Genomic DNA, 9,507 nt, shown 5'->3' with positions numbered 1-9,507 from the left:
TAGTTCAGGTGTACACACATCAGCTATGGTCGTACAACATTGTAGTCCAATTTTTATGTTCTAATTGTTATTGTGGTTTTACTTATACATTCTTAATATTTATTAATGACTTGTTGTTTTACACTGTGTATCTCTTTTTCTATTTTGATGAAATAGAAAAACAATTTAGGCAAGGGAAAATTGAGACTTGTGATGTCGGTCCGTGTATCTTCCGTTCATTCCATTTCCAATTCTTAAATGCAAATCAAAAAATAATTTTGGGACATTTTTTCTATTTTCATTTCTGAAACGGAAGTTGGACAACTATTTAATGGCACGTTTTTAAAACGACAATAGGACTCCTGCTAAAAACATGCTAAGCGCAAAAGAAAAGCTAAAATACTGCTTCCGGTTCAATTTGTCATCACACAGATAACCACGCATTTTTGCATTTTGGATTAACATATATTCGATTTTTGTGTTTATTTGGAAAATAAAAATCCATAAAAGGAAAACAGCACAAAATCCAATTTTATGGCATTATTTTAATGAAAATCAACCCTTTTTTGTTTGTTTTAAAATCTGCCATATGTAATAAAAATCGAAAAACGGCCCTAATTTTGGTTTTTGATTTGTGTTTCAGAATTGGAAATAGAATGAATGGAAGGTACACGGACCAATGTCACTGTCAAAGCATGGAAATATGGCACCGCCTTATGGAATATATAAAATGAAAACTGTTAAAATATATATAAAGTATATATATCCAATATTTCAGAATAATTCCCACCAACAGTTTAATATTTGCGTAAATTAAATATAACTGATGCTCGTGACTGCTTCCTTGATAGAAAAACAAAAAACAAAACAGTTAAAAAATGACCGATGATAAAGTGCCATTCTTTTGAACAGCCCTTTGATAGGAAGGGCTCCTCGAGATCCGGCTCCCTTCAAAGATCCCTAAATCCGAATCCGAACCGGGGAGCCTTTCATCTTGAATTAAGATTGCCTACTCCCTGGGGAAAAAACACGGAACACCTTTCATCAGTATGTTTTGGTCATTGGCAGTGTTGGATTAGTTACTGAAAACCAGTAACTAGTTACAGTTACTAGTTACTTTATTTCAAAAGTAACTCAGTTACTAACTCAGTTACTTACACCAAAAAGTAATGCGTTACTGTGAAAAGTAACTATTTAGTTACTTCTTCTACTTTTTTTTTTTTAAAGCTCCCATTAATGCCCTTTTAGCCTTCATTTCAGTACTGTTATTGCACTGGAGAATAATACAATCTGTTGATCAACTTGACATACATTTGCATCACTGAACTCTGCTAAGCAATGTGGTCTACATACAACACACAAAGACAAAGATATGTTTCAAAGGGCCAATTTATTTCAGGCCAGAACAAATTGACAAAACTATTTTAAATAGCTGCAACATAACATACATAAGTAACAAACAGCATAATAACACTAACACTAACACTAACCACGTTAAACCCAGATTCCGAACTAACAAAGGTCTTAACTCATTCTCTTTCTATGCCACATCAATATGGAATCCACTCCCAACAGGTGTAAAATAAAGGGCATCTCTATCCTCCTTCAAAACCGCACTAAAAGAACACCTCCAGGCAACTACAACCCTAAACTAACACCCTCCCTTCCACATAATACCTCTTCGGATTGTAAATAATCAAATGTAGACATGTTTTCTTTTACTTTCTGATCTCTCTCTCTATGTCCACTACTTGCTGTACATATCCTACCAAGTCAGTCCTACACTGTTTCAATGTCCATTTCTCTGATGATGCAATTGTTGATGACTTAAGTGTTGATACCAACCAAACCTAACACCCCCCCCCTCCATATCCCACACCCCGGATTGTAAATAATGTAAATAATTCAATGTATATACCCTGATGATTATCATGTGTGATGACTGTATTATGATGTTAGTATATATTTGATAGTATATATCTGTATCATGAATCAATTTAAGTGGACCCCGACTTAAACAAGTTAAAAAACTTATTTGGGTGTTACCATTTAGTGGTCAATTGTACGCAATCTACTAATAAAAGTTTCAATCAATCAATCAATCAACAACATAGCTGTAAAGCTGGCTTCACGTAAGGAAGGCACACGTGACATACACAGAGCCTAACCAGGCAGATTTGAATTGTTGTTTTGGGCAGTAGATCCAAAACACAACTTACATTGAACTAAAATGTTCTTTTCTTTGTGCTCGACAAAAGAAAAGAAGTGAGAATATCTCATACTTGCCAACCCTCCCGAATTTCAGTGCCTCTCCCCTGGGACAACCATTCTCCAAATTGATCTCGATTTCCAGCCGGACTTAAGTCACGCCCCCTCCCGGTCCGTGCGGATCTGAGTGAGGACAGCCTGTCGTCACGTCCGCTTGGCCAACCAAAAAGTAACCACAGAACACTATACCGTATAGTCATAGTGTTCTGTGGTTACTTTTTTGTTGGCCAACGGTTTATGTCGTATTGCGCACACCCCTCCCCTCCCCACACCCACGCACACACACAGAGAGCGCAGAGGAAGAATCAGAAGCACGTCTCTGCTTCGCTGCCATAAAACGCACTCAGATCCCCAGTTTCTAGCCGATACTACATAAAAAATAACGCAAAATAACGCAGTAACGCATCACGTAGTAACGGTAACTGAGTTACTGAATATAAAAAATAACGCGTTAGATTACTAGTTACCGCCGAAACTAACGGCGTTACAGTAACGCGTTACTTTGTAACGCATTAGTCCCAACACTGGTCATTGGATTGTCTTTTCGTCAAAGCATATTGAAAAACGAAAGACGCTTGGTTTATTTGAATTAAAAAAAAAAAAATTAACTGTTTTGGTGTCAAAGAGCAAGAATAATATGATTTTCGTTTTATATTTCATATAACTAACATTTTAAACCCTGGTAAATAGAAACGGCAAAACAGATCAAAACGGATGTTTTTTTCATATTTTGACACCGGAATATTTTATTTTTCAAAGTAAAAGCGGGCATTTTACGGTAGCTGTGTGATTGGCTAAAATGTCTTTGGAGCCCGACATATAAATTATTTTGGACATGACACAACAAAAACTGACATCTGCAAAAGTATCTACGCACATGTCAGAAATAGAAAAAACAGACGAAAATAATGTTTTTTTCCATATTCCGACAGCGAAACCGGAAGTATATGTGGGTTGCAATCACCTGACCAAGAGGGGTTTCAGGCGATGGTCTAGGGCAGTGGTCCCCAACCACCGGGCCGCGCCCCGGTACCGGTCCGTGGATCGATTGGTACCGGGCCGCACGAGAAAATAAAAAAAAAAAAAAATAAAAACCTTTTTTTTTTTTTTTTTTATTAAATGAACATAAAAAACACAAGATACACTGACAATTAGTGCACCAATCCAAAAAACCTCCCTCGCCCATTTATACTCATTTACACTCATTCATACAAAAGGGTTGTTTCTTTCTGTTAATATTTCTGGTACATTATATATCAATATAGATCAATACAGTCTGCAGGGATACAGTCCGGAAGCACACATGATTGTATTTTTTCATGACAAAAATAAATAAAAAATACATCCTTTCGTTTTGCATAGCCATCCCTATGCTTCATTGCCTTTTCCTTTCCGTTTTGTTCATTTTTGACTTGAGTGTTACATACCTTTTTATCTGCACACCGTCTCCCGCTGTGCTCTGCATATTGGGATCACGACAAACAATCATAGACTCCTTCCGACTTCTACAAAGCAATTACCTGCTGCCACCTACTGATATGGAGTATTACATGGTTCCATGAGCTCTATACAGCACAGGCACTAGACAACGGCACATTATTTGCAGATTATAATTGTTGATTTGCAAATAATATTTTTTGGACCAATTAGGTGAAGTTGCATCATTTCCCACGGCACGCCAGACAATATCTCATGGCACACTAGTGTGCCGCGGCACAGTGGTTGAAAAACACTGGTCTAGGGTCCCATTAGGCTGCTGTTTATTTACCAGCATCAATGCAGATTTGGGCACATTTTGAAAGGTTTAGAGGCAAATATATAAGCGATCATGAAAAAAACAAATACTTAAAATGGGATGGAGTGAATTAATACACTCTTAAGAAAAAACTTTTAATGATTTAAACCATTTTATCCTCGCCACAACTTCACTTCGTTTGACACTTTCGATATTTAAATAAATAAATGATAAATGGGTTGTACTTGTATAGCGCTTTTCTACCTTCAAGGTACTCAAAGCGCTTTGACACTACTTCCACATTTACCCATTCACACACACATTCACACACTGATGGAGGGAGCTGCCATGCAAGGCGCTAACCAGCACCCATCAGGAGCAAGGGTGAAGTGTCTTGCTCAGGACACAACGGACATGACGAGGTTGGTACTAGGTGGGGATTGAACCAGGGACCCTCGGGTCGCGCACAGCCACTCTCCCACTGCGCCACGCCGTCCCTATTTAGAGAAAAAAAGAGGCACATCATGTCTTTACATCTGAGGGGTCTACAATTCATGCATTAATCGGTGAGAGATCAATTTGGACTTCTTCGTGCATCGCTAAGTGACGTATTTGATTGACACGACGAGTGCCGTGCTGCTATGATAATGAGAAAAAGGATACGTTTGTTTGCAGTTGTTTTCCTGCTACAAATATTAGTCTTGTCATCTACAGTCCATGTCTGCAGTTGTTCTTATGCTGTGAAGTTCATATTTTGTCTCATTATTTAGCTATATATGTCCGTGTTGTTCAGCAATGTTTGCTAGTTGAGCCTACGAGAGATGTATTCATCTACGATTAAGGATATTTTCTTGAGGCTAACAAATATCACCAAAGACGCTATAATGTGGTCATCCGTGTCAAATATTATTCTTCGATCTGCTCCTTTCTGATCATAGAAATGTGTAAGAAACAAAAAAAAACAATGAAAGTGTGATGAACTGTACGTGGCTTGTATATATAAGCATTTACATGAAAGGAATAAAAAGAAATGATGAATAAAGCACTAAGCTTTTAGTTTCTGTTATGAAAATCGACAACAAAAACACAGTGGAATGGACTAACAATCTCAATATTAATTACTATAAAAATGGGACCCATTACCTCCCTGCTTGGCACTCAGCATCAAGGGTTGGAATTGGGGGTTAAATCACCAATATGATCCCCGAGCGCGGCCACCGCTGCTGCTCACTGCTCCAGGGGGTGAACGAAATGGGTCAAACGCAGAGAGTAATTTTACCACACCTAGTGTGTGTGTGACTATCAGTGGTACTTTAACTTAACTATGACTTAACTATGACTTAACATGACGTTAGTTTATTTGCACAAGCAGGTCTTTGTAGTTATATTTAGGCATAGCAACCACAAAAGAACACAAACTAATGCGATCTATTGTCCTTTCTTAACGTTTATTTCTGCTCTCAAACACTAGTAATATAGAATAAGCTCGACTGCATCACAGAAAGTTTATTGAACAAATGTTTGAACAATCATTTTTACAAAGTGATCGCTACAGACACGAGCATGGTCCGATTGTATTCCACAAGATGAAAGTGACATTTTTAAGAGCCATTTCCTTCGACGCACTTTCGTTATTCCCCTGACTTTATTACCTTTATGAATCACTAATTTAGGGACTCTAGGCTATGTCTACACTAAGCCGGATAACCCTTTAAACAACTAATTATTTAGCCTAAGCCCCGTTTTAGCCACACTAAACTATCGTTTAAGGTTCCCCTTCTCGGACAAATTTTTACACGGGTAAGTGCGCCGTGTATTTCTTGAATCTCCGGCTCTTAGCTTTGTATGGACACATTGATCGTTTACAAACTGAGTTCGGAGAGGACGTGACGCCAGAAAGACCGTGCCCCACACAGGAAGTGACATCAGAAAGAACACACCACAGCCAGCTTCATAATAGAGCGGTTTCGTAACTCAGAGCTAACCACTGGAAATATGAAGGCGAGTCATCCAGACATGCCCGTGTTTCTCCTTCCGTCTGTACAGACGCTTGTGGAAATCACACATGAATACCTTAAGAAAAAGCGATTGCAGCTATTTGGGATACAACACTGCTCAGACGGCAAGAGAACTTTCGATTGTCCAGGTCAGCTGTGATTCTACTTAGCAAAAAACCTTGTCCATTTGTCGAAGGAGAGACAACGAGAATGCGAGCTCCCGTGGATGTGATAAAAAAGGTAGCGTATGCTTTGTATTACCTGGCCGTCGAGGTTAAGCTATACGGAAAACATTGAATGCATTTGGACTGGCAAAGCAGACTGTATCAGTTTTTGTCCACCATGTATGTCGCCGACTCAACGTCCAGGTCCTGAGTATATAAAGTCACCAAAAACGAATGGATAATGAAGGTGAAGGCAAAAGAGTGAGTGTCCTGACCAGATATCTAGATCCCTAGTTTGATTGATGTAAAATGTTCTTTTTATCACATTGTTTACGTGTCTAATAAAGATGTGATTAATTTATGATGTGTCAGGTGTGATTCCCTACAATAGGGCCCCACAGCACACTGGATTCCAGTTAATTGAAATACCACAACCCTGGATATTGTTCAGATAAGTTAAATTTAAGAACTTGCACACAAAGCAACACTGGAGGTGACTATGACGTGCACATTTATCGCGCATGCGTATTAGGTCGCATTGCGCCGGCAGACGGAGGGGGTCTTAAACGACCATTGTGTGTATGTGGACAAGGATAAGGTTAGGTGGGATTTACCCTGGATAACCTTATCCGGCTTAGTGTATATGGGGCCTAAGGTTATGTGATAAAGTACATTTTACATCAATCAAACTAGGGATCTAGATATCTGGTCAGGACACTCCTCACTCTTTTGCCTTCACCTTCATTGTCCATTCCTTTTTGGTGACTTTATACACTCTGGACCTAGACGTCGAGTCGGCGACATACATGGCGGACAATAACTGATACCGTCTGCTTTGCCAGTCCAAATGCATTCGCCGTGTTCCCTTGACGGCCAGGTACTACAAAGCACACGCTACCTTTTTTATCACATCCAGCGGAGCTCGCATTCTCGTTGTCTCTCCTTCGACAAATGGACAGTTTTTTGCCAAATAGAAACACATTGGAAAGCTCTCTTGCCGTCTGAGAAGTGTTGTATCTCAAATAGCTGCAATCGCTTTCTCTTTTGGTATTCATGTGTGATTTCCATGTACATGTAGGAGAAACACGGCATGTCTGGATGACTCGCCTTCATATTTCCAGTGGTTAGCTCAGAGTTACGAAACCGCTTTACTGTGAAGATGGCTGTGGCGCATTCTTTCTGATGTCACCTCTTGTGTGGGCGTGGTCTTTCTGGCGTCACTTTCTCTCCGAACTCAGTTTGTAAAGGATCAATGAGTCCATACAAAGCTAAGTGCCGGAGATTCAAGAAATACACGGCTGACTTACTTGTGTAAAAATTTGTCCGAAAAGGGGGGCACCTTAAAAGCTGGTTTAAACGGGGGCTTAGGCTAAATAATTATTAATTTAAGGGGTTAAGCGACTTAGTGTAAACGGGGCCTATGAAAGCGCTTTCCTATTGCTCTATTTGAACGACTGGAATACCCAATAACAGTACAGCAATACGACATTTTCTGTCCAAACTCTACATTCACTTGTTTTAATGCTACTGTCACCCTATTATTTGGTCTCTCACCCACTTCGACGGCCGTGGGTTAAAGGCGGGTCACAGTCGAGTTGTTTAGAGGGTAGTTTTGTTCTCTTCCTTGCTAGAAGTACCACAGCGTCAAGAAACGCTTGACGACACAGCACGCTCTCTCTGGCTCCTCCCTTGTCCGTTCCCTATTCGGGCACACGGAAACAACAGGTAAGGACCAAATTACGGGACCGTATAAAATCAAATAAATCACAATACACCAAATGTGTTACCTGAAAATAATAGGAATGTGACCCGTTAATATGTACACATAACTCGTGCCTAACACAAATTACTTTTCATACATAAATAAGAATAACATACCAAATCAAATGTTACACTACGCTCAAGCTGCTTGACCATCGTGTGAATTAAGATAAACGGATGTGACGTCACATGCAACATAGCATATTAATAGCTCCCTTATTAAGTTAAAGTAGGGCCTGTGAGCAAAATACTGCACTATATTATTGTAAAAAGCTCGATCAAATCTTTTTTTGCCTTCACTTCACTTACGTGTGATATGTGCGTAGGGGTTTCTGTAGACGTCCGTCCCCGTGCCACGTCTTAAATAATTTATGCAGGGCTCCAAAATCAGGCACACGGGTAACGTAGTATACCCACTTTTACTTTGAAAAATAACATTTTCCGGTGTCAGAAGATGAAACTAAACTTCCGTTTTGATCTGTTTTTGTTTACTGGGGATTTTAATTTTTAAGTTTAAAAAAACGATACCACAGTTGTTTTTATTTACGATAAAATGTTGGCGACTGAGCTACCAGTTGTTGTTTGTTGTTTTACCGTAAAAATCATTTATGGAGTTTTTATGACAAAGGGGGATACAAGCTTGAAAGTAAACGTGCACAAAATAATATTTCATATAACAAAACAAACAAAACAAAAAAAGAGTACGACGGTTTAATAGTGCAAGAAAACAGGATTGAGGTCCCAGCTGATATCCATTCTTGCTGATGAGGCCCAACCAGCTGCAGGTGCGGAACCTGCAAACACACACAAGGGAGAGAGAGAAACTGTGGCCAAGATCTCAACCCCTCATACGAGACTCCCACCAGGCCTGGGCCGTAACTCAGTGCACAATTTGACGGGTAACTTGCTTTCAAAATGAAACCAATATTTACAGTGTATGTATGTGTGTGTGTGTGTGTGTGTGTGTAATATATATATATATATATATATATATATATATATATATGTATATATGTGTGTGTGTTTACATACTATACTAATATAATTGATTGGTTATTATGAATAATTAAAAGATCAACTCCAAATTGTTTTACTTCTTTGACGACCTCTTTAAAGTTTTGTATTTAATCAGCTAAAAGTTAAACATGGACATGTGTGGAGGATTTTGCATTTTCATGCCTAGGAATGGATTTAATTAGTTATGGTGATGGGACAGTTTTTTCTTATAACATCCAGAAATTTCAGTGAGCGGTTTGTTTTTGTGTGTTGACTTTTTTTTTCCTGCCCCATGACTAGGATAGGTTGTCTGGATTGGGTCATATAAGTAAATTATGTGCTCATATTATCAAAAAAGTACACAAATCATGAAAAACTGTACCACTGTTTTTACGTAAAAATCTTGGTGAGTGAGCTGCTATAAAAAAAAAAAAATCTGTATAATCTATGCAATACAGTGCATCACTATAAATTGAAAAACTGTCGCACTGTTATTTTTACCGTAAAATCTACAATTACTGTTTTCACAGTGCCTTACTGTAAATGGAAACATGGTAACAGTGATATGTATTCAACTTGGTAGCCACCCCGGCCAAACAAAATGACA

The sequence above is a fragment of the Nerophis lumbriciformis genome, linkage group LG23 (genome assembly GCF_033978685.3).
Source record: "Nerophis lumbriciformis linkage group LG23, RoL_Nlum_v2.1, whole genome shotgun sequence".
Taxonomy (NCBI): domain Eukaryota; kingdom Metazoa; phylum Chordata; class Actinopteri; order Syngnathiformes; family Syngnathidae; genus Nerophis; species Nerophis lumbriciformis.
This window is presented reverse-complemented; position numbering follows the sequence as displayed.